The sequence below is a fragment of the Betta splendens genome, chromosome 13 (assembly GCF_900634795.4).
Source record: "Betta splendens chromosome 13, fBetSpl5.4, whole genome shotgun sequence".
Classification (NCBI taxonomy): Eukaryota; Metazoa; Chordata; class Actinopteri; order Anabantiformes; family Osphronemidae; genus Betta; species Betta splendens.
The window spans coordinates 3,373,695-3,401,259 of NC_040893.2; the positions used below are offsets into that span (position 1 = coordinate 3,373,695).

At 39.8% G+C, this 27,565-nt stretch overlaps 1 long non-coding RNA gene across 1 annotated transcript in view; it reads left to right on the plus strand.

Annotated features, from left to right (window-relative positions):
* The first annotated feature begins 778 nt into the window (after positions 1-778).
* LOC129604975 (uncharacterized) overlaps positions 779-27,565 on the plus strand; it is a 72,618-nt gene continuing 45,831 nt past the window's right edge. The window contains exon 1 of the long non-coding RNA XR_008696391.1: positions 779-1,430. This is a non-coding gene — a long non-coding RNA (uncharacterized LOC129604975). The remainder of the gene's footprint in view (positions 1,431-27,565) is intronic.

A 27,565-nucleotide genomic window follows, 5' to 3' on the forward strand; every position in this document is an offset into this window, starting at 1 on the left:
ATGTTCTGAGGCCAGGCTACTTTAATACAGCTCATTACACCCTAAAAGCACATTTGCAATTGCCGTGGTTTAAACTAGTGTTCCTATGGCCTGAAAAGCTCCAAAACGATGTTTTAGTGTTTCTGCATTGGTTTCTAACATAACAGCTTATAATGGTCATGTTCTGATACCAAGTTACTGTGAAGCAGCCTAAAAGCACAGTTGCACTTGATGTGGTTTAAACTAGTGTTCTTATGGCCCTAAAAGCTCCAAAACAATGTTTTAGTGTTTCTGTATTGGTTTCTAACATTACAGCTTATAATGGTCATATCCTGATGCCAGGCTACTTTAAAACAGCTCAATACACCCTAAAAGAACAGTCGCAATTCCTGTGGTTTAAACTAGTATTCTTATGGCCTGAAAAGCTCCAAAACGATGTTTAGTGTTTTTGCATTGGTTTCTAACATTACGGCTTATAATGGTCATGTTCTGATGCCAGGCTACTGTAAAACAGCCTAAAAGCACAGATGCACTTGCTGTGGTTCAACATAGTGTTTTATGGCCTGAAAAGCTCCAAAACAATGTAGTATATTTACGTATCATATCATATATTATTATATAGGTAGTGAACAATCTGTTCGGGTCAGGTTAAGATGCAGTGACTGTTCCTCAACGCTTGCAGTTTGGCAGGGTCGTTGTCTGGGGAGCATCTGGGATAGACTCCAGGAAACAGACATTTACATTTACTTTTAGCAGTAAAATTGATAATTGCTTATGAGAGAAGTACAGAGAGTAGATGGGTTCGTGAGGGGTGGGGTGAAAGAGTTTGCGTAAACTGGGTTCGCAGAATCTGTGTTCGCAGAATCTGTTGTTGTTAACAATGTTTATCCAAGCTGTTCCTAAGGAAATATTCAAAATGTCACGCCGACCTGGAAAAGGAACTGGGAGGTTGATGGTCGGCCAGATGCAGCTGGAGCTGGACAGATAACACGGCCCAGCGCCAGGACTTTCCAAGTAGCCGAGAAAAACATCTACACGTCCTTATTTGGACATGTGGAAAGATTTTAGGTGGTGGTTAAAAGCAGGCCTTCACAGGCTGGGGTTTTCAGAGCGCTTCGCAGAGGGTCCGCTGGTAGCACACAGCGGACCTTTTCCGACCTCTCGGTTCTCTCTGCAGAGGAACAAGCAGGTGAATTCGGTCTCTGCCTCTCTTGCTATTACTCTTTTGTAATCTTTATCTGATTGTTTTACTTTGTCATGTATAATAAATTTGTATGCTATTGATTTAAACTTCAAAGTTGAGTTCTTGTGAAATCTCTGTCGTGGTTGAAGAGAATAGAAATACACGACAGAAATTGGCGTCACTCCAAGCAGGCAGGAAAAGCCGGGTCTGGAGCCGACAGGTGCCCGACTGCACTCAGCCCGAGACGACTCGTCACTGGTGGCCACAGGTGAGATGCGCTTAAGCTCTTACATTACGATTCTCTGTGTTGGGGGCAGTGTGGGCAAATGTTGGTTATATTAGAAATTTCTAAATTCTGATTCGGCTATTTCTAGGAAACAATCTGTGTGGGAATAAGCAGAGAGAGGCAGTGGAGAATTTGCTTGTATAATTTGCTGTATATTAATATAACTAATCAACTGCTTTATTTGTGTGCTGTGCTTTGCTTTCATTGTGGGGAAATAAAAAATGACATGGCCTATTGACCTCTAGACGTTGACTTAAATGTTGACTTAAGGCAGACGCGGATTGGACACTCTAATATTAAGGGCTTTGAAGTCTGTATTTGGTTAAAGTATATATAAAGGCTGTGTAAGTACCATAACTGATGCCGATGGCTTCGGCCCAACAAAGCTGAAGTGGCAAAATATATGCACATTTTTTCACTGGACTGGACACTCTCTATTTACTCTTTCATAGGGTAGGAGCTATATTATGCCATTTCAAAAGCGTACACCAAATTTACAGGGGGGGGTGCGTAACAAGCATCAGGTTACGGTGCGGCCTCAGTGCATTAGGAAATAGAGTGTGACCTCGTGCTACACATTCAATCAAATTTTGGTTTAAGGCACTGTAGGTTTATGTGCGTATGAGGAGACCTACATTAAGCTTGGGACTGATCAATCCAAGTGTAGATTTTCTCATGAGTTGTGAGGCCTGAGAGACATAGGGAAACCGGTAAAAGCGCTTTCTGTGATATGCATATGAAGATGAAGTGTGCTGGCAATAGTGTATGAAGTTTAATCAAGTGTGTATTTGTGTATATACGTATGTGAAGTTAAACGGCGTAATAGTTGCTTGTTGCTAATTTAAATTTGAGTAGGCTGGGTTGACAGCGGTTCCTCTACTCCTCCGGTGCAGAAGGAGTGTGTGTGTGTGTGTGTGTGTGTGTGTGTGTGTGTGTGAGGGAGAGTGGAAAAGAGAGCAGGAGGGCGGGGGAGTGAGTGAGTGTGTGTGTGTGACTAGAGACAGATCCCCGCTCCTCATACGTGTGTTTTCGGATAGTTGGGGGGAGACGTTGGCGACAAAGTTTTAATTTTGTAGTAGCTTAATACTTTATTGTCCTAAATCATGTTTACTTTTCTTTGTACTTTCATAATCTTTTGACGTAATCTGAGTATTTTAGTGCATTTTTTGTGACGACGTGTCCGCACTGTGGTTGGGAGTGGTCAAGCTGGTCCCGATGTGTGAAGACCGCGGCTGCTTTGTTTATTAAAAAATAAAAAAGGGGGGAATTGTGAATTGAGGCGCGGTCTCTGAAGTGGGTGTGGAGGCATCAGCCGTGTGCCTCTTCTGTTGTTTACGCTTCAGAGAGAGAGAAGAGTGTGTGTGTACTGTATGTGTTTTACTGCTCAGAGCATTAAGCTCAAGGGTGTGTGTGTGTCGTACTAGTCCTAGCAGTAGGCTCGGGTGTGGGTGTGTGTGTGTGTGAGTGTGGATTGGAGCGACATAGATGATGACACATAGTTGGCAGACTGCAGTAAAGCCTTAGTTTTGTTCCTATTATTACTATTATTGTAACGGACAGCAGCTAAACTTCAAAACGTTTACTACGTTGGTTGAAGAGGAAGGAATTTTACTGTAACGCTAACGCTTCTAAATTGGCTCAGAGCCGTCAGCCGTGTGCTTCTCTAAGAGCAGAATCAGACTGGAAGTACAAAGACAAACAGAGTACTTTCGAGCCTCCATCTGTCTGAGGCTCCGCCTCAGCCCTCCCCTGAGTTTTCAACAACTTTTCAGATCAGATGTATGTATGTATAGACTATAAGTGCCTGGTTAGTATTAGGTGAGAATAAATGTTAGTAATACACTAGGTGAGAATAGAACCACAAGAAGGGGTTTATGCGACGTACATGCTAGTGTACTAGTAGTGGTCTGCAGCTTTGTTGGTTATACTTTCTGTCAGTGTGTATTGGTGGGATTTAGCTTCTATTTTTTCATTTTCAGTTTCCATTTTGTCTGGTTCTAGGTTAACTAGGTTATTTGGGCAAAGTTAATAAAAATTCCCCCATTTATATCAAAGGTCCTTCTTTGCTTACGCGGCTGTAGCAGCTGCATTCTCATGAGCAAGACCACCATTTGTGACCTAATGTGGGTTAGGAACAGCATGGGACATCACTATCACATTAAATCAAGTGTTTCAATTATGCTGATTTTGTGTAAACCTAGTAGTATAAACAATGATCAGCTCCAATAAGACGCTTATAATTTTTCTTCAGCAGTTGCTCTGAAGTGGGCGTTTCTGCAGTGGTTTGGTTTATCTTTGCATCAGACTTACTCGTTTATTCAGAACAAATCAAAACTTATCAACTCTACAGACACCAGGAATGATTATCGGGACAGTTGCTTAAAACAGAGGGAAAACCAAGATACCCAGAAAGGAAGAGCGTCTAATTACAATTTAACTGTTTAATATTTATGTTGCTTTTCACTAACTATGGGTTATAAAGACAGGGAACTTACTTCAGTTATGAACACTGATTGGGATTAGTTCAGTCACAAGTATAATTAGGGGTAATAAGGGGTTGAAATCGTATCTTCAGTAAAGGTACATATTCAATAATGAGATCTGTGGATGGGAACATGTCTCCAGTCGAGGTGGTGATGAAGGAAATTCAGAGATGCTCACACAAATGGAGCAAGCGGACACATAAATCTACGTCGCCCTGGCCGTCAGAGGGGACATTTGATTTGAGGCAGTGTGCAGAGATGCAGGGTTTTATAAAAACCTATAAGATAAAAAACAAATCTGTAAAGCGAGGCCTTAAACGGGAATGAGAAAATGCAGTGTTGCAATTGTTTATTAACTGTGCAAAAATGATGAGCAAAAAGACGACTCAATGTGGTGATAATCAATTTAATCAGATCTCTATAACTAAGTCTCTTTCAGATGCGTCCCAGACGGATGCAGAAGAAACAAAACCATTACGAACAAAGAAGCCAGTTCACCCTGTAGCTGATCTAGAAGGGACAGACAGGGCAGTGAAAAGGGATGAGTTGTCAGAACTGCCCGACATTTATTTAAACACAGAGAAAATTTCAATTGGAAATTCCTGCAGTGAAAGTGATCTGCATGACAGAGCAATTAGATCACTGTGGGCTGGGTCAGATGGGGAATTAGTGTGCGTGGGTGACGGACGAGTAAATGAGGTTTCTGATGGACTTCCTCTGCTGGTCAAAGGGGCAAAGCGTCAAAATCTGCCCTGGCCTTCAAGACCAGATCAGAATGATCTGACTGACACTGTGGGACTTTGCAACTTGTCACTAGAACAAATAACTAAGCATGTGATTCATGCTGTTGAGCTGCGTCAGAAGCAGGCAAAGAAGGCAGTGAAAGAAGCAACTCGCCAGCAGCAGCGGGAAGAGGGGGAGAAAAGAGAGATGAGGATGGTCTCTGCTCAACCAGCCAGCGTGCCTCAGACCCCACCTACACCACCAGGCATGGCCACACCTCAGGTGATGTACATTCTACTTGGAGGGTGGACAAGACGACCTCCTATGAGGAGAGGAGGGTTCTCTGCAGGCAAAGGCAGAGGAACAGGAGGCAGCCACAGAGGAGGCGTGAGATGCTACTGCTGTGGGAAGACTGGTCACGTAAGAAGCCATTGCTTTGCTTGGCTACGAGGCTCACGAGGAGTGCCTAGACCAAAGGGGTCCGCTGATCAATGTGGAGGCCCCTCAGCAGGTTACTAGAGAGGACTGGACACCTGCAGGATTCATGAACTTTGTTGATGGGCTCCATCAAAAGCCAAAAAGCCAGATGCCTCTGAATCTGTGACTTCACCTTGATGCACACTTTAGTACTTTGAGGCTCAGACAAATATCTAAAATTTGGAAACAAAATAAACAAGTCGGCTGGTGAGAATGACTTAGTCCTTAAACCTGCCAAAAGATTCAAAAATTAAAAATATGCCAATTTTACTAGGCAAGGGAAAGACAAAGGTATAGAGATTATTTCAAGATTAAGTTCCCAATTCAATCACTCTGCTGACAAATGCTCCATCTGATGCTCAGTGGTTGACGGTGTTAAAAACAATGTGAATGTGAAGTATGTGGATGAAGACAATGTGTGCACCAGACTTTGAGACATGCCTCATTCCATCTCTCCAACTAACACTAACTGTAGACAGTTGTCTCATGATATTGGTAATGACTCATTCACATTATTGATGTGAAGAGGTAAGAAAGTTTTACAAGACAAGCCTCAACACTGTAGGAAGTGCCTCCCACATACCATAAAGTGAGTGAAGTATCTGAGGAGGTCAATCAGCTAAAAAGGGAATTTGAGGAGAGTGTAAATGTTTCCCTCATACAGTAAACAGCAGTTTGATCCCTACAGTATGTAAGCTAGTATAACGCATCATGTGTTACAGAAAACATCAAACTTTAAGGTGACTAAAACCAGGTGTGTCTTTTACTGCTACTGTGCCAGTTCTCCAATAGACAGAAAAACCAAACCATTCAGAACCCGCAAGGTGTAACTGTTGCAACAATGCTTAGTCTTCTATAGTACTGTATTGTGATGCTATGGATTGTGGCGCTGCAAGCAGCTACAATTCACTACACAACATTTAGGATTTTCACAGTCCGACTACTGTTTAAGCGAGGCTGCAGTTTTAATGAACATCTTGACATGTTTTGATGAGGTTCCACTTAGTTCTTATCATCACTATCATTAATATATTCCAACAGAGCAGAAGACACATTTAGCAAATGTGTAAACCAGGTCTCAGTTCATTTTTTCTTCCATTCTTTTGCTAAACAGTTAACATAGATGTCATCAGTCTGCAGGCCTTAAACAAATGTGACAGGGCTGTGGTGTTCTTTACGGCATAGAAGGAGGAGGTCTGGGGAAGAGACTGAGTAGCAACAATGACGGTGCTTTATCCTCCAAGAGGTTTGACTGTATATGGGTTTATATGGACTTTCTTTAATAGGTTACAATACTTCAGTTATCGTCCACAGCTGTTACGTTGTCACTACAAACTCTGACAGTCACAGGGGAATTATAATTAGATGTAGCAATAATTGTGGGGTTGTTTGAATTTTTAGGGTATAGCTTTGCGTTTCCAACAGTTAACTAGGTTGTGTTATGTCCATCTGTCATTTCTGATAGTTTGTGAGGATTCAGCTTATTTAGTCTTTACGTTAATTGTGTCATGAAGTCACTTTATGCATGCATCTGCAGTGCTTCTTGAATTCAATAAGGTTTCCTACAACGCAATGATTCTGTGTTCATAATGAGATTAGTTTGTGTTGATGTTGTAGTTATTAAGGTCTAAACATTCTTGTTCCTTCTATTGACATCATCCTTAATTTCACTCAGTTTTATTTAGGGTTTGATGATATAGTCCCCGGTAAGGATAAATACGTAGGATAAATAAGTGTAGGAAATTACTTTTAGGGTTTTGCTAGTATTCTTTTATCCATCCATCTTAATTTAATGATTTAATCGGCTTCAAATTCAATGGACAGTTATCTGTCTATTGAGGGGGGAAAAATGTATTGTAAAAAATTGTTTTGATTATTGCTTTATGACGGTCCCTAGTAACTGGGGAACTTGTGTGTGTGGCATCTGCTGTGAGAATGGACTATTCTGTTTCTGTTGTGTTTTATCCCAAGTTGGAGAACTTAATCCATGGGGGAAAGGTTGTGGTCGAGTTGGCACAAAAATTTGATTTGGTATATACTGTAAATAGCTTGCGCTATAGAGGAGTAGGATCTCACAGCGGGACTCATTGTGGAGTGATAAGAAAAGTGACAGGAGCAGGGTATATGAGAGAGGAAAAGAGTTAAGGGAAGTCAAGGAGTGAATGAAAAGGAAAGTGTAAATGTGATAATGACAATAGAAACGAAATGGTGTTTAATGCATCAACCAAGTTTCTATGTGAAACAGATGATTAATATACGCAGGAAAGCTGTGTTGTTCCATTGCAGGAAAGAAGAGGACAAATAAGATCAAACTCTGGATCACTGAGGGGCCCTGAGTGACACTGCTGACTCATTTAGCAGAACAAGGTCACAGGCTAGCCTTTCTAAATTATAGTTCTCATAGAGCAAGAGTCACTCTCTTAGCTCACGTGCACGACAAAAACGCTGAGCTCATGACATGACTGACTGATACTGTATATGCTCTACGGACTGACCATGACACGTGTCAATGATGTTTTATTTTTGTTGATTTTATATAATGAGGGTTTAACCATCTCATTCTGCATCTCAGTGTGTTGTTGTACACAGGAAGCTCACATTAACAACTTCAACACTTCTCTATACACAGAGCAGCAGTGGAGAAACTGTGTCAGCATAAACATCTCGCTTAAACTAATTTTCTTTCCTAACCTCTTTCCTAACCAACTTCTCTCCTACTCTTAACCTCCATCCACAGGTTACTTCAGTATCAGAGGAGGGTGTCTCTTATGACCTGCTACGACTGTGGGTTTTTATATTCTCTGATCTTTTGATTTCTACAGCGACAACCTGGAACGAAAAAGCAAACTATATGTTCTATTCAGCCTAACCCTAACCCTAGCTCTGTAGGATGGTTATGCTGCACTATAGTGCAGATCTTTCTACCTCTCAGCTATCAGCTCTCAGGTCACAGCTGGAGCTCCAGTCTGAGGATGGTGCAGCAGAAGTGTGCTGGAGCCCTGAACGGTCCAGAAATGAGGGACTCTGTGTTCAACGTGAAGGCGAGCTTGGCCAACTGGGTCGCCAGCGGAAAGGCAGGGCATCAGATGAGGTTCCTAGGATAACGCAGAGGGTGCAGTGCCACAGCTTCCAGTACAACTGTAACGGACGAAGGAGGAGTCGATGGAGCCGAAGGAGCTGATGGAGAGTCCAATATTGCAATTCCAGCTACACCAACAATCCTCACCCACCTAATATTGTGGGGCTGCGCTGACCAACACGGCTATAGGGTGTGGGCGGAGCGCCGCCCATAGCTGCATCGTTGATATACACTGATGTTTGAATTTGCCCGTGCATGAGCTGAATTGCAGATGCTGGATGACGTGGGATCACAGACCTTCATGATTGACTGTGGTTGGTGTGGAGTCTGTGAAGAATCTGTGGTGATAAAAAGGACACTTATGTAGAATGAAAACTGTGAGGTTTGTTACTGAATGTACTTGTTTACAGGCAGCGTGGGAGGATCACCTGTTGGAGCTGAAAGAAGAGCTTAGGTGTTCTATTCACCACAGGTTTTGTGAATCTTTAACTTTGCTTTTTCATCTTAATGTTGAAGTTCATGTCTATTTAATATAATGCAGTATGATGAGTCAAAGAGGAGCTTTCTTGGCCACTCGCTTTCAAGATTGATGGGCATTAAAATGCCCATGAGGAGGGGATTTGTAGTATATTTATGTATCATATCATATATTATTATATAGGTAGTGAACAATCTGTTCGGGTCAGGTTAAGATGCAGTGACTGTTCCTCAACCCTTGCAGTTTGGCAGGGTCGTTGTCTGGGGAGCATCTGGGATAGACTCCAGGAAACAGACATTTACATTTACTTTTAGCAGTAAAATTAAATAATTAATAAAAAATTGTATTCTTATGGCCTGAAAAGCTCCAAAACGATGTTTAGTGTTTTTGCATTGGTTTCTAACATTACGGCTTATAATGGTCATGTTCTGATGCCAGGCTACTTTAAAACAGTTCAATACACCCTAAAGGCACAGTTGCAATTGCTGTGGTTTAAACTAGTAATCTTACGGTCTGAAAAGCTTCAAAACTATGTTTTAGTGTTTTTGCATTGGTTTCTAACATTACAGCTTATAATGGTCATGTTCTGATACCAAGCTACTGTAAAACAACCTCAAAGCACAGTTGCGATTGCCGTGGTTTAAACTACTGTTCTTATGGCCTAAAAAGCTCCAAAACGATGCTTTAGTGTTTCTGCATTGGTTTCTAACATTACAGCTTATAATGCTCATGTTTTGATGCCAAGCTACTGTAAAGCAGCCAAAAAAGCACTGTTGCAATTGCCGTGGTTTAAACTACTATTATTACGACCTGAAACGCTTCAAAACGATGTTTTAGTGTTTCTGCATTGGTTTCTAACATTACAGCCTATAATGGTTAAGTTCTTATGCCAGTCTACTTTAAAACAGCTCAATACACCCTAAAAGCACAGTTGCAATTGCCATGGCTTAAACTAATGTTCTTATGGCCTGAAATGCTCCAAAACGATGTTTTATTGTTTTTGCATTGGTTTCTAACATTACAGCTTATAATGCTCATGTTCTGATGCCAAGCTACTGTAAAGCAGCCTAAAAGCACAGTTGCAATTGCCGTGGTTTAAACTAGTATTCTTACGGCCTGAAACGCTCCAAAATGATGTTTTAGTGTTTCTGCATTGGTTTCTAACATTATAGCTTGTAATGGTCATGTTCTGATGCCAGGCTACTTTAAAACAGCTCAATACACCCTAAAAGCACAGTTGCAATTGCCATGGTTTAAACTAGTGTTCATATGGCCTGAGATGCTCCAAAACGATGTTTTAGTGTTTTTGCATTGGTTTCTAACACTATAGCTTATAATGGTCATATTCTGATGCCAGGCTACTCTAAAAGAGCTCAATACATCCTAAAAGCACAGTTGCAATTTCTGTGGTTTAAACTAGTATTCTTATGGCCTGAAAGCTCCAAAACAATGTTTTAGTGTTTCTGCATTGGTTTCTAACATTACAGCTTATAATGGTCGTGTTCTGATGCCAAGGTACTGTAAAACAGCCTAAAAGCACAGTTGCACTTGCTGTGGTTTAAACTAGTGTTTTTATGGCCTGAAAAGATCCAAAACAATGTTTTAGGGTTTTACTGCATTGGTTTCTAACATTACAGCTTGTAATGGTCATGTTCTGATGCCAGGCTACTTTAAAACAGCTCAATACACCCTAAAAGCACAGTTGCAATTGCCATGGTTTAAATTACTGTTCTTATAGCCTGAAAAGCTTCAAAATGATGTTTTAGTATTTTTACATTGATTTCTAACAATACAGCTTATAATGGTCATGTTCTGAGGCCAGGCTACTTTAAAACAGCTCATTACACCCTAAAAGCACATTTGCAATTGCCGTGGTTTAAACTAGTGTTCATATGGCCTGAGATGCTCCAAAACGATGTTTTAGTGTTTTTGCATTGGTTTCTAACACTTCAACCACGGCAGATATTCCACACGGACTCAACTTTAAAGTTTAAATCACTAGCATACAGATTTATTATATATGGCAAATTATTACATTCAGAGAATGATTACAAAAGAGTAATAGCAAGAGAGGCACAGACCGAATTCACCTGCTTGCTCCTCTGCAGAGAGAACTGAGAGGTCGGAAAAGGTCGGCTGTGTGCTACCAGAGGACCCTCTGCGAAGCGCTCTGAACACCCCAACCTGAGAAGGCCTGCTTTTAACCACTACCTAAGATCTTTCCACATGTCCAAATAAGGACGTGTAGATGTTTATTTCTAGGGAGAATAAACCTACGTGAATACTAACAAAAGACCTGGCAATTAGCCATGTTATCTGTTTAGCTCCCAGATCCATCTGGATCACCATCAACCTCCTAGTTGCTGGGAAAGAAAACAGCGACTCTTAGTTCCTTTCCCAGGTCAGTGTGACATTTTTAATGTTTCCTTAGGAATGGCACGGATAAACATTCTTAGGCAACACCCGACTCTGCGAACCCAGTTTAAACTCTCTAACCCCAGTAACTGAGGACATACATGAATCCATCTACTCTCTGTATTTCTCCAATAAGCAATGATCAAATTCACTACAAACTTCCACCTCAATGGACAGATAAATGTCCATTAAAGTTAGAGCCAATTAAACTGCTATCTATTCAGCTGGCTGGTAAATGACCATCGGACAACTAGTTTTAACAGAAACTCCTTATCCTCCTATTATTTTATCCTTATCATGGTGACAGCAGTGATTAACTATGCAATTTAAACCACACACTTTATCTCACACCCAAATTAGTTTAGAGGACTTCCATTTCAGGTGAATCCAGTTCCCCACAACACAAAAACATATGTCATGTGGTACAAACATCTGCAATATAGTGTCAGATTAATTCAGATACATTGTGGCAAACAATACTACCCACCACTGCATACATGTGTCATTTTTCTGGTTACAGGAATGCAAATGCAGTACATCAGGGGTCTCAGACTCTCGGCCCGTGGGCCAATTGCGGCCCGCGAGCCGATAGTTTGTGGCCCCCAACAACAACAAATGTCAATGTCCATGTTGACCGTGGTTTCAGGTTGGCCACTAAAACAAATAAACTGCTGCAGCTGAGTAAACATGGACTTTCGATGGACACGTAGGCACTCGCTGGTTGCATAAACAACACAGCTTTAAAAAGTGGGCATTGGGAGTGTTCTTAGAGTGCTTCGCAGAGGGTCTGCTGCAGACACCCAGCTGAGCTTTTTCGACCTCTCAGTTCTTTCTGCAGAAGAACAAGTGGGTGAATTTGGCCACCACCTCTCTTATGATTATTCTGTGATTGTACTATTTCATTCTATGTAATAAATTTATGTGTTAATTTGAGCATAAAAGTTGAGTCTGTGTGAAATCTCTCTAGCTAGGTCAGAACATGAACTACACGACAGAATGGAGTCACGAAGGGCAGGTGTAAGGAGCCGAGTCCAGAACCAACATTTGTCCGGACTGGGACGGACGCACGGCCATCGTCATCAGTAAAGGTAAATAGCGCTTTTACATGACGATTCTCTGTGTTCGTGACAGTGTGAGCAAATGTTGGTAAGATTAGAGAAATCTGATCATTAAATTCTGATTTGGCTGCTTCAAAGAAAGTATCTGTGTGGGGAATCTGTGTGGAGAATTTACCTGTGCTTGCTTATATTGCTGTAAATAACTGCTTTGCATAACCAACTGCTTTGTGTGTATGTGCTATCTTTCGCTTGGGGAAAAATTACATGGCCTATTGACCTTTAAAAGTTACGTAGGTTAACTTAAGCAGGCGACGGATTGGAAAATCTAAAGCATGGGCGTTGTAGTCTGCATTCGGATAAAATGAATTTAAGGCTGTGTAAGTTCTGTGTCGACGCTGGAAAATTTGGCCCAGGTATTGAGCGGGGTCACTGAACCATACCTTGAGTATATGTTTTGGTATATGTTGATGCATTTAGAGATAGTGTGATAAGTGTTAAGTTGTTGCGGTGTTAATAATTAAGGTGTCGAGGTAATAACATTTGAGTCTGTGTCTGTAAAAAACCTTAAGGGGGTGTTAATAATTGACAGTATGCGTTCCTTTTTCGTCCTTTGGAGCAGAGAGAGTGTGTGTAACGGGGGAGATAAAGCCTCGCTGTTCAGTGTCTGTGTGTGTGTTTGTTTGTTTTTGAACAGTCTGGGGAGAGCCGTGAGGTGAGTGCTGTGTAGATTACATTTTTGAACGTTTTGATCATCGTAGTAGTCATCGTGTGACTACTGCCCAGAGCAGGAAGTCAAATAAGTCAACTAAGTAGGATAAAAAATAAAAGTATAATAAGTCCGTTAACATTCATTCCTGGTCAGTCCATTTAAGTGTGTTATATACATACCTATACATATGCCCTATATTCATATTATGTATCTCGCCGGTTGCTTTCCTCTCCAGATATAGGATTAATGAGAAAACATCCTCTCTTTTCTCAGTAGATTCAGAAGTATTCGAAGAAATAGAATGAGCCGACGCATAAGGCTAGGTCACCTTGGCCAACAGAGGGGACATTTGATCTGAGGCAGTGTGTGCAGAGATCAAATCTGTGAAGTTAGGCCTTAAACAGGAACGAGAAAATGCGGTGTTGCATTTTATTAACTGTGCAAAAATGATGGGCAAAAAGACGGCTCAATGTTGTAATAATCAATCTAATCAGATCACTATAATTAAGTCTCTTTCAGATGTGTCCCAGATGGATGCAGAAGAAACAAAACCTGGAAGGACAAAGAAGCCAGTTCACTCAGTAGCTGATCTAGAAGGGACAGACAGGGCAGTTAAAAGGGATGAGTTATTAGAACTGCCCGATGTTTGTTTAAAAACAGAAAATATCAATTGGAAATTCCTGCAGGGAAAGTGATGTGCGTGACAGAGCAGTTAGATCACTCTGGGCTAGGTCAGATGAGGAATTAGTGTGTGTGGATGACGGACGGGTAAATGAGGTTTTTGATGGACTTCCTTTGCTGGTCAAAGGGGCACAGCGTCAAAATCTACCCTGGCCTTCAAGACCGGAACAGAATGATCTGACTGACACTGCGGAACTGTGCAACTTGTCACTAGAACAAATAACTGACCATGTGATTCATGCTGTTGAGCTGCGTCAAAAGCAGGCAAAGAAGACAGTGAAAGAAGCAACACGCCAGCAGCGGCGAAAAGAAGGGGAGAAAGGAGAGACGAGGATGGTGTCTGCTGAACCAGCCAGCGTGCCTCAGACTCCACCTACACCACCAGGCATGGCCACACCCCAGGTGATGTACATTCTACCAGGAGGGTGGACCAGATGACCTCCCATGAGGAGAGGAGGGACTCCTCGAGGATGCTGTGGAAAAAATGGGAACTGCTTCCAGTGTGGGAGGTATGTACATGTGCAAAGCCAGTGATGGAACAAGAGTCCACCTAGATGGCCAAGGAAGGCTGGGGCTGAAGCAGGGCTACTGAGACAGTGCAGGCTGCCAGACATGAACTGTGTCGATGGACGTTATCAAAAGCCAAAAAGCCAGAGGCCTCTGAATCTGTGTTCTCACCTTGCTGCACACTTTAGTACTTTGAGACTCAGACAAATATCTAAATTAAAAAAAAAACAACTAAATAAGTCGAATTGGTGAAAATAACTCAGTCCTTAAAGCTGCCAAAAGCTTAAAAATAAATAAATAAATAAATAAATAAATAAATAAATAAATAAATAAATAAATAAATAAATAAATAAATAAATAAATAAATAAAAATACAAATACAAATAAAAATACAAATACAAATACAAATACAAATACAAATACAAATACAAATAAAATAAAATAAAATTAATTTAAATTTAAATATTCCAATTTTACAAGGAAAGGGAAAGGTATAGAGAATATTTCAAAATAAAGTTCCCAATTCACTCACTCTGCTGTTCAAATGCTTCACCTGATGCTCAGTGGTTGACTGTGTTTTATCCTCCAAGAGGTTTGGTTGTATGTGGGTTTATATGAACTTTCTTTAATAAGTTACAATATTTTAGTTGTAGTTTTTATCCACAGTTGTTACAGTATGTTATCATTAGAGACTCAGATAGTCACAGGGAAAATTAAAATTAGATGCAGCAGTGATTGTGGGGTTGTTTGTGTTTCTAGATTTATTGCTTTGTGCAACAGGTTGTGTTATTGCCTAATGTGTCATCTCTGATAGTTTGTGAGGATGCAGCTTATCTAGTCTGTACGTTAATTTTGTCATAGAGTCACTTAGTGCATGCATTTACAGCACTTCATGAATTAAATAAGTTTTATCGCAGTGATTCTGTGTTCTTAATCAGGTTAGTTACTAAAGCTTAATCCTTCTCGTTTAGCTTTCAGCTGACATCGAGGGTGTAAACTTGAAGTTTAGATGCTGTATAAGGTTTTTAATTTCACTTAGTTTATTAAGTCCCAGTAAGGATAGATAAGTAAGTGTAAGAAATGATTTTTAGGGGTTTTACTAATGTGCCCTTCTTAAGTTAGCGATTCGATTGTCCTCACTTTCTAAATTAGTCATTTGTATAATCACTTGGATGCAGTGTGTGTGAATGGAAAGTATGAAAATGAATGACAGGAAACTTGTATGTGTGGCGTCTGCTGTGGGACTATTCTTCCATTCTGTTTTTGTTGTGTCTCATCCCAAGTTGACAAACTTATTCAAAGGAGGCCTGTTGGTTCAAAAGTTGGTGTTTGAGTCGGTTCAAACGTTGAATTGGAGTGTAAATAGCTTGCGCTAAAAAAGAAGAGGATGATCTCAGCAGGATTCCTAGTGGAGTGAGAGAAAAGGAGATGGTAGCATGGTACAGTATGTGAGGGAGGAAAGGAGTTCATGGAGTGAAGTAAAGGGAAAGTGTGAATGTTGACAATAGAGAGATGAAACAGTGCTGTGCACCTCAGACCTCAGTCTTCCCATTAACCAAGCCCGCAAACTGAACTCATCTGTACCAGCTATTCTGCCGACGCACATCCACTAGAATATTCTCACCCTGTTCCTCGTCTTCCTCCTCGTCTGGCTCTGACAAAAATCCTTGTAATTTCGTGATAAACCCATCAGTCCATCCTGACACGGCTTGCTGCATCCATCCTGACAGGCCTGAGCCACTGTTCGGCATCGGAGCCCCTGCTGGAGCAACAACGATCTCTTTGGTTGCTGAACCGGTTGGCCGCTGAGTCTGAACCTCATCCTGCACGATGTTCCCTGGTGGGGGCTGTAGGGCTGCAACCTCATGGTGTGCACTGCCTCCTTTATTCTTAGACCGGGCGACTCTAGGATTCTCAGGTTTCCCTAGTCGAAATCCTACTCTGATGTCCCATACTCTTCCTGACTCTGTCTCTCCCTCTCTCACTCTGATGGAACACCTGTCTTTTCCCCAGGCAGTAGGGAAATCATACATGCGCTGGCTCATCTATTCTATTCCACACAACCGCTCCTGGGACTCCTGAACTACAGATACATAAATGGTCATCGTGTCTGCAGTCGAGTCCCACTATATGATCTACATCTGGGCACTCCAGGTGGTCCACACACCATAACTCCACTTAGGGTCATTAGAGGTCCACACATTAACCCCAGGCCATCCTTTCCCTACGGGTCCTCTACGCTCTGCAGGCCATGAGAGCGGTAAAGCGTCTATCCAGTTCAGACCGGTAGACATACAGATCTTCAGCAGTTTGTTTTTCAGAATCCCATTTCACCTCTCAATGTCCACCCACTCGAATGTTATTACTCATAAAGAATGGGCTGATCAGAACTTATCAGCGCATTCGTACGGGCCGGTAGGTTCCCGCTCTGCCTCCTTGCTAACAGCTAACAGCTAGCTAAGTTGCTACGTTCAGCAGCTTCATACGTTATTGTGGTTAGGGCTGGATAACGGGTGGGGAATTTAGGTTACAGTTAGCTAACACAATACAGCTAGCTACTTGCTAAGTTATGCTCACTAATAAATCAAAATCAAAAACTTCGATCCTCCCGTCTGAACAACAACCGCTCAACAGCGCTCCTACTGACTCTGCTGGTTAAATCATCCGAGCCGTGATCAACCTTACAGATCAATGACGGTGACCTACTTCACCTATTCACCGCTGCCAGCAGGTAGGTGGACACCTACCGGCTGATAACCACTGATAATGACCATTGAATGGCGCTATAATGTCCGAAGCGGCTCCAACGTCAGACTGTGAGCTGGGACTCCTCGACACAAGAATATTGCCACTGTGTTGGCTGTTTTATGTTTTGAAGGTGTGGCCTCCACCCAGCGGCTAAACCGATCAATTACAACTAGGGAGTTACGTTTACCTTGCACTGGCCGTATCATATCGACAAAGTCTAAGGTTAGATGTTTGAACAGACCATCAGGAATTGGCAGGTGTCCCTCCGGGGGCACTGTTCCCCGCCATTATACATTTAAGGCAGGTTTAAGGCAGGTTTCACATCGGCTTAACACTTAATGATGGTCAGAGCTGCTGGCTTCATCATTGCTAGCAGCAATTGTTTTATTTGCTCACCATGTGTCACTGGGGACCCATCAGTCTTCTTAAAACCTCTGTCTTTCTAGGCTGCTCAAAACAAGTGACACACACCATGCGCAAACGCTGAGTCTGTGTATATGTTGGCTTGCTTGCCTGTTGCTAAATCACAAGCAGCTGTCAAAGCTTTCAGCTCTGCGAGTTGAGCAGAACAAGGCTGAGTGCACTCCTGAGCTGTCATCACTTCCATGTTTCCATCCTTCTCTTGCACTACTGCAAACCCCGCTTTAGGCTCTGGACCCTGCCTATAGCAAGATCCATCAACAAACAGAGTCATGTCTACCCTGTCTTAAGGAGTGGCACTCAAGTCAGAGCCTAGCTTAGCATACCTCTCTGCTTCCGCTACGCATTCATGTTCTTCCCCCTCATGGGCAGCGGAATGGCATCTTCTGGATTCTTCACCTTGCAGACACGTATTGTCATATCTGGATATTCGAGGAGTCTGTGATAATCACTGAGGCGTGGTGCAGTTAGCACAGATTTGCCTCTTTCAATCAAATTGACAAGCTTGTGATGAGACAAAATTTCAATGGGATAGCCCATGCTCAAAGCTGAGGCTTTCTCATATATCAAATGAGCTGCAGCTAGGTGCCGATAACAGGTTGGCAGACCCAGCTCCACTGGGGTCAAAGCCACAGAGAAATACGCTATGGGCTGAGCATGCGTTCCAACTTCAGTCCTCGGTGCCAACACACCACACACATAATCCTGTCGACAAGAAACATACAACAAAAATGTTTTCTCATAGTCTGGGAGAGCCAAGGCCGGAGCCTGCTGCATCAACACCTTAACAGCCTCAAATGCCATGTGTCAACATCTCTTGGACCGTGGTCGGTTTGGGAGCTTGGGACACAGCTTTCGGGTGATCAGGAGACACAGCTTTGGTCCCCTCTTCAATCACTGTCCCCAAAAACTCCACACGATCCATACAGTACTGCAGCTTCTTCAGTGATGCTTTATGACCCCTCTCAGCTAACAGAGTTAACAGAGTGATAGAGTCCTCATGGCATGTTTCCAAATCAGGTACACAGAGGATTATGTCATCAACGTACAGGATGACAGTGTTTTTAGTTTTCCGGCCAAATCATCCATATCCTCCTTTAAGACTTTGTTAAAAAGATGTGTTTGTCTGTGTTTGAACTCTTGTGACAGTCTAGTGTATGTATAGGATTGTCCCCTATATGTGATTGCAAAAAGGTGTCTACTGTATTCACTAACTGGCACGCTGAAAAAGGTTGAACACAAATCCACCACTGTAAACCACTTTGCATCAGGTGGAACATTGGACAACAACATATTCAGGACTTCAGCTGGAAAATCTTCAACTATTAATTAACTTAATGTACAGTTAATCTTGTATTTATTTATAGGTGAAATCATTCATGTATCAGACTGCACAGAGAAAGAGCAGTTGCAACCACCAACAACAAATGGTTGTTTTACCCATAAGCCTCAGCGGCTCAGGGCGGGACTAACTGCTGTGAGCCACTATAATGTGTTGAAATTGAAATTACAATGATTGACGCATGATTTTGTATGAAATAATCTCATTTGCTTTAGGTTTAGCGTTTTCAGACTGTTGCAACTCTCAAGTCTTTGTATAATAAAATAAACACGTGAAAATGACAAAGGAGTTCTTTTCATCTAGAGGAAACTCTTCAGCCAAGTCATCCTGCAGCTGTTATGTCCGTTAGCTTAATGGTTTAAGTCCTTGACTCTAGAGTGGGAGATCTGGGTTCAATACCCGTATGAGGCATGTTTCTGCAATCAGATTATTGTGTAAATATTTGCATTTCCCAGATGAAGTGTGTTTTATCCCTAATGTATCACTATATTAGTAATCTATATCATAAATGAAGAACTTTTAGAAAGTTTTAGTTTTTAGAGTGACCCATAATGCTAGAGTTTGTGGTTCGAAACCCACCTCAAGCATGTATTTAAAGTGTCTTCAGAAGAAAGATTTACAGCACTGTTGTCATGTGTAAAACAATATAGTTTTTACTAAAATCAAACTGCTTTTATTTTATTTGTGCACATTAAGCTCTGAAACTTCTTCTTTGCAGATCTGATCAGCTATACATTCAACTCATCGGCTAGTTTCAGTAATGTTTCAACTGATTGATTACAAATTGTTAATTAGTATATTTTACGGTATAATAGGCTTGTTTATGCGTTCACTTCTTAATATAACTATATTGATTTCCTTCAAATTATTTGAGTTATACATTTTAGCAATTCACTGCACATGCGTCATGAAATACTCCAACTTATCCAAATCTGAATTTCAGCTACTTCTTCTGCAGCTACTGTCAGCTGCTTTGAATGCTTCCACAGCAGTCAACTATTCTTTCAGCTCTCGGACTCTATTTACCTGTTTTGATACATTCAACTATGTCTCAACAAATTCAGCAATCCTTTACATACTTTCTTCATTTTAGTGTTTCTTGAATTTCAACAGATCTCTTTGAACTATCCTTGGATTGAAATTCATCTGCTTCAGCTTCTTCTGAAAATATTCAGCTCCGTTTAAACAACACCCAGTTCTGTTCAGACGCATTAGTCTATACTTTGTGTTTAAGCTACGTTCATACGTTTTAAAATTTTTAGCTATTTCCAGCAATTCTTTAGCAATACATTCAGCATGGAAGCATTCACTGTGCATTTTCTTATGGAAATGCTTTATCTAGTCCAGCATTCACTGTTATGTTGTTGTAATCTTTATCACAGTGAATGCTTCCATGCTGTTATGTTGTTGTAATCTTTATTAGTGGGAGAGCTGAACAGCTCTCACACTATTGATATCTTCGCTCTTTATTAGTGGGAGAGCTGAACAGCTCTCACACTATTGATATCTTCGCTCTTTATTTTTCTTATTATTATTATTTCGCCCCCTTTTTCGGTCTTTTCTCGAGAAATTACTTTTTCTAGTTAGTGGGAGAGCTGAACAGCTCTCACACTATTGAGATCTTCGCTCTTTATTATTATTAGTGGGAGAGCTGAACAGCTCTCACACTATTGATATCTTCGCTCTTTATTAGTGGGAGAGCTGAACAGCTCTCACACTATTGAGATCTTCGCTCTTTATTATTAGTGGGAGAGCTGAACAGCTCTCATACTATTGAGATCTTCGCTCTTTATTAGTGGGAGAGCTGAACAGCTCTCACACTATTGATATCTTCGCTCTTTATTAGTGGGAGAGCTGAACAGCTCTCACACTATTGAGATCTTCGCTCTTTATTATTAGTGGGAGAGCTGAACAGCTCTCATACTATTGAGATCTTCGCTCTTTATTAGTGGGAGAGCTGAACAGCTCTCACACTATTGATATCTTCGCTCTTTATTAGTGGGAGAGCTGAACAACTCTCACACTATTGATATCTTCGCTCTTTATTAGTGGGAGAGCTGAACAGCTCTCACACTATTGAGATCTTCGCTCTTTATTATTATTATTTCGCCCCGTTTTTCGGCCGCTATCTACTTCTCAACGCTTTATCGTAGAATCATCGTTCAATGTTCTAAACGTGCGTCATCGTTAGACGATGCAGGCTATTACTTTTCACGTTTTCAGCTTTTCAACTTTTAACGTTATTCAACGTTTTCCGTCGTTTTTTTATAATGGTCGTCTATGGGAATCATCGTTCAACTTTCTGTCAACTTCCCTCTTTTCATCAGCGTCTATCATCATCATACTTTGGCATAGAAACGTCATTTCAACGTCAAAAGCGTCTATCATCTTTCAGCGTTCTCCGTGTAAATCAGCGTCCTCGTATCTTTTATAGTTTTCGACTTGTGAGCGTTTAAATATGGTGTGGTTTTTGTTAAATTTTCAGCTTTTCCATTAGTGTGTATTGGGTCAGTTAGAGTGCGTGATGTCACAGCTACAGTGAGAAGGTGCGCCTTTTTAAGACAGAACTTCTGTCTCTAACTTGTCACTACAGCCACAATTTTTACTCTATCAACGTAATTACTTCACTAAATCGTAGTCATACTTGTCTTCTTTCTAATGATGTGTCTGGATATACCCTCAGACCTATACTTTAGTCGCTATCAACCTCAAAGCGCAGAGAGATCCCGAAATTCTCCCATAGACTCTAATGATAATTTTCGGCAGACGTCTGGGGAGAAAAACAGAGGAGACATATTTTGAAATTGCCACTGTGGCTACAAGCTTTTATCCTTAAACATAAAATTCACACCATTTGCTCATTAAAGCCTTGGGACTCGTAAAATGAAATAATTTTTGTGATAACTATCATGGTTTAGCTGGAACAAGCCTGTTTATACAGGGTGAAACTCTGCTTTTACAGAGCAGAGTGAGCCTGATTTTCCCGCCTTTCGTCTCCATGGCGACGGCGCAGCTGCAGATTTCACTGACAGGTCAAACTGCTGATGCTCAGTGTAGACAGCAGTTCCATGCTTATTACTGATTACTCAACTACACTATTGGATTGTGTAGTAAATAAGCACACACTTCCTCTAAATCCTTTCAAAATAAAAGCACCAAGCCAAATAATTAGCTTTAATAGCAATATTTCAACTTTTAGATGGGTAATTATGACTATTTGAAGATAGATTAACAGTTTAGTAATTGCCCACACGTGCTTCCTCTACATCCTTTCAAAATAAAAGCACCAATGCCAATTATTAGCTTTAACTGCACTGTTTTTGCCTTTGAATGGGTAATTAAAGACTAATTGACAGTTACGCTATTACCCCCACACATTTCCTCTAAATCCTTTCAAAATAAAAGCACCAATTACAATTTATTACCTTTAATGGCAAGATTGATTAAAAAAATTTGTGGTTCTGAATACTTACCAATCGTTAATGGGACTACTTTAGAGTTCAGTAAATAGCCACTCAAACTTATTAGGGTGCTTTTATTCTGAAAGGGCTAAATCTAAATCTTTTGCTTTAATAGGGCTATTCTTGCTATTGAATGATAAATTATGACTATCTAATGACTATTTTATAGTTTAGTAATCGCCCACACACAACCTCTAAATCCTTTCAAAATAAAAGCACCAATGTAATTTATTACCTTAAATGGCAAGATTTTTGTTTCTGACTGGTAAATTTCTACTAGTTATTAAAATATTACACAGTTAGGTAATTATTTACAAATACTTTCTTCAAATCAAAAAGATAGTCAGCTTATTTATGATTGTCAACAGTGCACATTGGTCAACTTTTGAATCATTGTCATCTCTTTAATATTGTCATAGTATGACCTTGGTCATCTTTTTAATCATCATCTTTTTAATCGCCATCTTTTGTCATCGTTTTAATCTTTGTCAACGTTTTCTCGTTTTCATCGTTTTGCCGTAGTCAACTTTTTGACGTCAGCAGCTTAATCAGCGTTTGTCATCGTTGCGGCAGCAGATCAGCTCTCCCACGTAATTTCTCGAGAAATTACTTTTTCTAGTTATTATTCTTATTTCGCCCGGTTTTTCGGTCGCTATCTACTTCTCAACGCTTCATCGCAGAATCATCGTTCAACGTTCTAAACGTGCGTCATCGTTAGACGATGCAGGCTATTACTTTTCACGTTTTCAGCTTTTCAACTTTTAACGTTATTCAACGTTTTCCGTCGTTTTTTTATAATGGTCGTCTATGGGAACCATCGTTCAACTTTCTGTCAACTTCCCTCTTTTCATCAGCGTCTATCATCGTCATACTTTGGCGTGGAAACGTCATTTCAACGTCAAAAGCGTCTATCATCTTTCAACGTTCTCCGTGTAAATCAGCGTCCTCGTATCTTTTATAGTTTTCGACTTGTGAGCGTTTAAATATGGTGTGGTTTTTGTTAAATTTTCAGCTTTTCCATTAGTGTGTATTGGGTCAGTTAGAGTGCGTGATGTCACAGCTACAGTGAGAAGGTGCGCCTTTTTAAGACAGAACTTCTGTCTCTAACTTGTCACTACAGCCACAATTTTTACTCTATCAACGTAATTACTTCACTAAATCGTAGTCATACTTGTCTTCTTTCTAATGATGTGTCTGGATATACCCTCAGACCTATACTTTAGTCGCTATCAACCTCAAAGCGCAGAGAGATCCCGAAATTCTCCCATAGACTCTAATGATAATTTTCGGCAGACGTCTGGGGAGAAAAACAGAGGAGACATATTTTGAAATTGCCACTGTGGCTACAGGCTTTATCCTTAAACATAAAATTCACACCATTTGCTCATTAAAGCCTTGGGACTCGTAAAATGAAATAATTTTTGTGATAACTATCATGGTTTAGCTGGAACAAGCCTGTTTATACAGGGTGAAACTCTGCTTTTACAGAGCAGAGTGAGCCTGATTTTCCCGCCTTTCGTCTCCATGGCAACGGCGCAGCTGCAGATTTCACTGACAGGTCAAACTGCTGATGCTCAGTGTAGACAGCAGTTCCATGCTTACTACTGATTACTCAACTACACTATTGGATTGTGTAGTAATTAAGCACACACTTCCTCTAAATCCTTTCAAAATAAAAGCACCAAGCCAAATAATTACCTTTAATAGCAATATTTCAACTTTTAGATGGGTAATTATGGCTATTTAAAGATAGATTAACAGTTTAGTAATTACCCACACGTGCTTCCTCTACATCATTTCAAAATAAAAGCACCAATGCCAATTATTAGCTTTAACTGCACTGTTTTTGCCTTTGAATGGGTAATTAAAGACTAATTGACAGTTACGCTATTACCCCCACACATTTCCTCTAAATCCATTCAAAACAAAAGCACCAATTACAAATTATTACCTTTAATGGCAAGATTGATTAGAAAATTTCTGGTCCTGAATACTTACCAATCGTTAATGAGACTACTTTAGAGTTCAGTAAATAACCACTCACACTTATTAGGGTGCTTTCATTCTGAAAGGGCTTAATCTAAATATTTTGCTTTAATAGGGCTATTCTTGCTATTGAATGAAATATTATGACTATCTAATGACTATTTTATAGTTTAGTAATCACTCACACACAACCTCTAAACCCTTTCAAAATAAAAGCACCAAATTAATTTATTACCCTAAATGGCAAGATTTTTGTTTCTGACTGGTAAATTTTTAATAGTTATTAAATTATTACATAGTTAGGTAATTATTTACAAATACATTCTTCAAATCAAAAAGCTAGTCAGCTTATTTATGATTGTCAACAATGCACCTTGGTCAACTTTTTAATTTTTGACATCTTTTCAGCTTGGTCAAATTAGGAATTTTTTAAATCGCCATCTTTTGTCATCGTTTTATTCTTTGTCAACGTTTTCTCGTTTTCATCGTTTTCATCGTTTTCATCTTTTTGCCGTAGTCAACTTTTGGACGCAGTCAACTTTTTGACGTCAGCAGCTTAATCAGCGTTTGTCATCGTTGCGGCAGCAGATCAGCTCTCCCACGTAATTTCTCGAGAAATTACTTTTTCTAGTTATTATTCTGATTTCGCCCCGTTTTTCGGTCGCAATCTACTTCTCAACGCTTCATCGCAGAATCATCGTTCAACGTTCTAAACGTGCGTCATCGTTAGACGATGCAGGCTATTACTTTTCACGTTTTCAGCTTTTCAACTTTTAACGTTATTCAACGTTTTCCGTCGTTTTTTTATAATGGTCGTCTATGGGAATCATCGTTCAACTTTCTGTCAACTTCCCCCTTTTCATCAGCGTCTATCATCGTCGAACTTTGGCGTAGAAACGTCATTTCAACGTCAAAAGCGTCTACCATCTTTCAACGTTCTTTCCCCGTATCTTTTATAGTTTTCGACTTGTGAGCGTTTAAATATCGTGTGGTTTTTGTTAAATTTTCAGCTTTTCCATTAGTGTGTATTGGGTCAGTTAGAGTGCGTGATGTCACAGCTACAGTGAGAAGGTGCGCTTTTTTAAGACAGAACTTCTGTCTCTAACTTGTCACCACAGCCACAATTTTTACTCTATCAACCTAATTACTTGACAAAATCGTAGTCATATTTGTCTTCTTTCTAATGATGTGTCTGGCTATACCCTCAGACCTATACTTTAGTCGCTATCAACCTCAAAGTGCAGAGAGATCCTGAAATTCTCCCATTGACTCTAATGATAATTTTTGGCAGACGTCTGGGGAGAAAAACAGAGGAGACGTATCTTGAAATTGCCACTGTGGCTACAAGCTTTTGTCCTTAAACATAAAATTCACACCATTTGCTCATTGAAGCCTTGGGACTCGTAAAATGAAATAATTTTTGTGATAACTATCATGGTTTAGCTGAAACAAGCCTGTTTATACAGGGTGAAACTCTGCTTTTACAGAGCAGAGTGAGCCTGATTTTCCCGCCTTTCGTCTCCATGGCGACGGCGCAGCTGCAGATTTCACTGACAGGTCAAACTCCTGATGCTCAGTGTAGACAGCAGTTCCATGCATATTACTGATTACTCAACTACACTATTGGATTGTGTAGTAATTAAGCACACACTTCCTCTTAATCCTTTCAAAATAAAAGCACCAAGCCAAATAATTAGCTTTAATACCAACATTTCTGCTTTTATATGGGTAATTATGATTATTTAAAGATAGATTAACAGTTTAGTAATTACCCACACATGCTACCTCTATGTCATTTTAAAATAAAAGCACCAATGCAATTTATTAGCTTTAACTGCACTGATTTTGCCTTTGAATGGTTAATAACGATTATTTAAAGACTAATTGACAGTTATGCTATTACGCCCACACATTTCCTATAAATCCTTTCAAAATAAAAGCACCAATTACAATTTATTACCTTTAATGGCATGATTGATTAGAACATTTCTGGTTCTGAATACTTACCAATCGTTAATGAGACACTTTAGAGTTCAGCAAATAACCACTCACACTTATTAGGGTGATTTTATTCTGAAAGGGCTTAACCTATTTTTTTTCCTTTAATAGGGCAATTCTTGCTATTGAATGACATAATATGACTGTCTAATGACTATTTTATAGATTAGTAATTACTCACACACAACCTCTAAATCCTTTCAAAATAAAAGTACCAATCCAGATTTTTAGCTTTAATCGCACTATTTGTGCTTTTGAATGGGTAATCATGACTGGTTAGTGTGACTGTTTTACAGTTTAGCTATTCAGCACACACAGCCCCTCTACATCCTTTCAAAATAAAAGCCCTAATCCTGATCTTTAGCTAAAGATAACAATAGTTCTGCTTTCAACAGGTGTATTATGACTAGTAATACTGTTTTGCAAATACCTGCACAGGCCTTTTCCATATTTTTTCAAAATAAAAGCACCAATCCAAATTTTTAGCTTTAATAGGACTATTTATACTTTTGAATGGGTAATCGTGACTGGTCCTTTCAAAATAAAAGCCCAAATCCTGATTTTTAGCTAAAGATAGCAATATTTCTGCTTCCAACAGGTTTATTATGACTATTTATTTAGACTAAAATAGTGCACACACAGTTTCTCCAAATCCTGTCAAAATAAAAGCCCCATTCCAGATCTTTAGCTAAAAAGGGCAATATTTCTGCGTTCAGCTGGTGTATTGTTACTAGATGATAAGACAATCTTAATGTTTAGAAATTGCCTGCACAGGTGTCCTCAATATCCTTTCAAAATAAAAGTACCAATCCAAATTTTTAGCTTTAATAGCATAAACTCTGTTTTTGAATGGTTAATTGTGACAAGTAATGAGACTATTTTAAAGTTTAGATATAAACACACCTATCTCTAAATCATTTTAAAATAAAAGCATTAAACCATTTTTTTTTGCTTTAATAGAATAAATTCTGCTTTTGAATGGTCAATTGTAAATCAGCAATAAGTCTATACCAGTAATTACTGGTTTATTATTACTAGTTAATGAAACAATTTAACAATTACTTACACAAGCTTCCTGTAAGTCATTTCAAAATAAGAGTACTAAACTTTTAGTGCAACTAACTAAGCTCTAAACCTTTTTAATTTTTGCTTTTGACTGCTTTTTTTGTTATTTAGGACAACTTAATGAGCGCTTTTTCCAGTTTACCAAGTTAGGACACACACTTCCTCAAATTACTTTCAAAATAAAAGAACCAATCTAATTATTTAGCCTAAATATCGCTTTTGTGAATTTGACTAGTTAATTATAACCAGTTAATGAAACTATTTTACTGTTCAGAAATTATCTGCACACACTTCCTTCAAAGCTTCAACTTTTATCATTTTAAATCCAAATACTTGTTCTGAAGCAAATTTAAGTCGTATTAAATATTTACAAAACGTTTAGCTACTCATTCAGCTCTTGAAATCAAATATTATTCAGTTTGGAAGCATTCACTGTGCATTTTCTTATGGAAATGCTTTATCTAGTTATTATTTTTGTTCTTCCGTA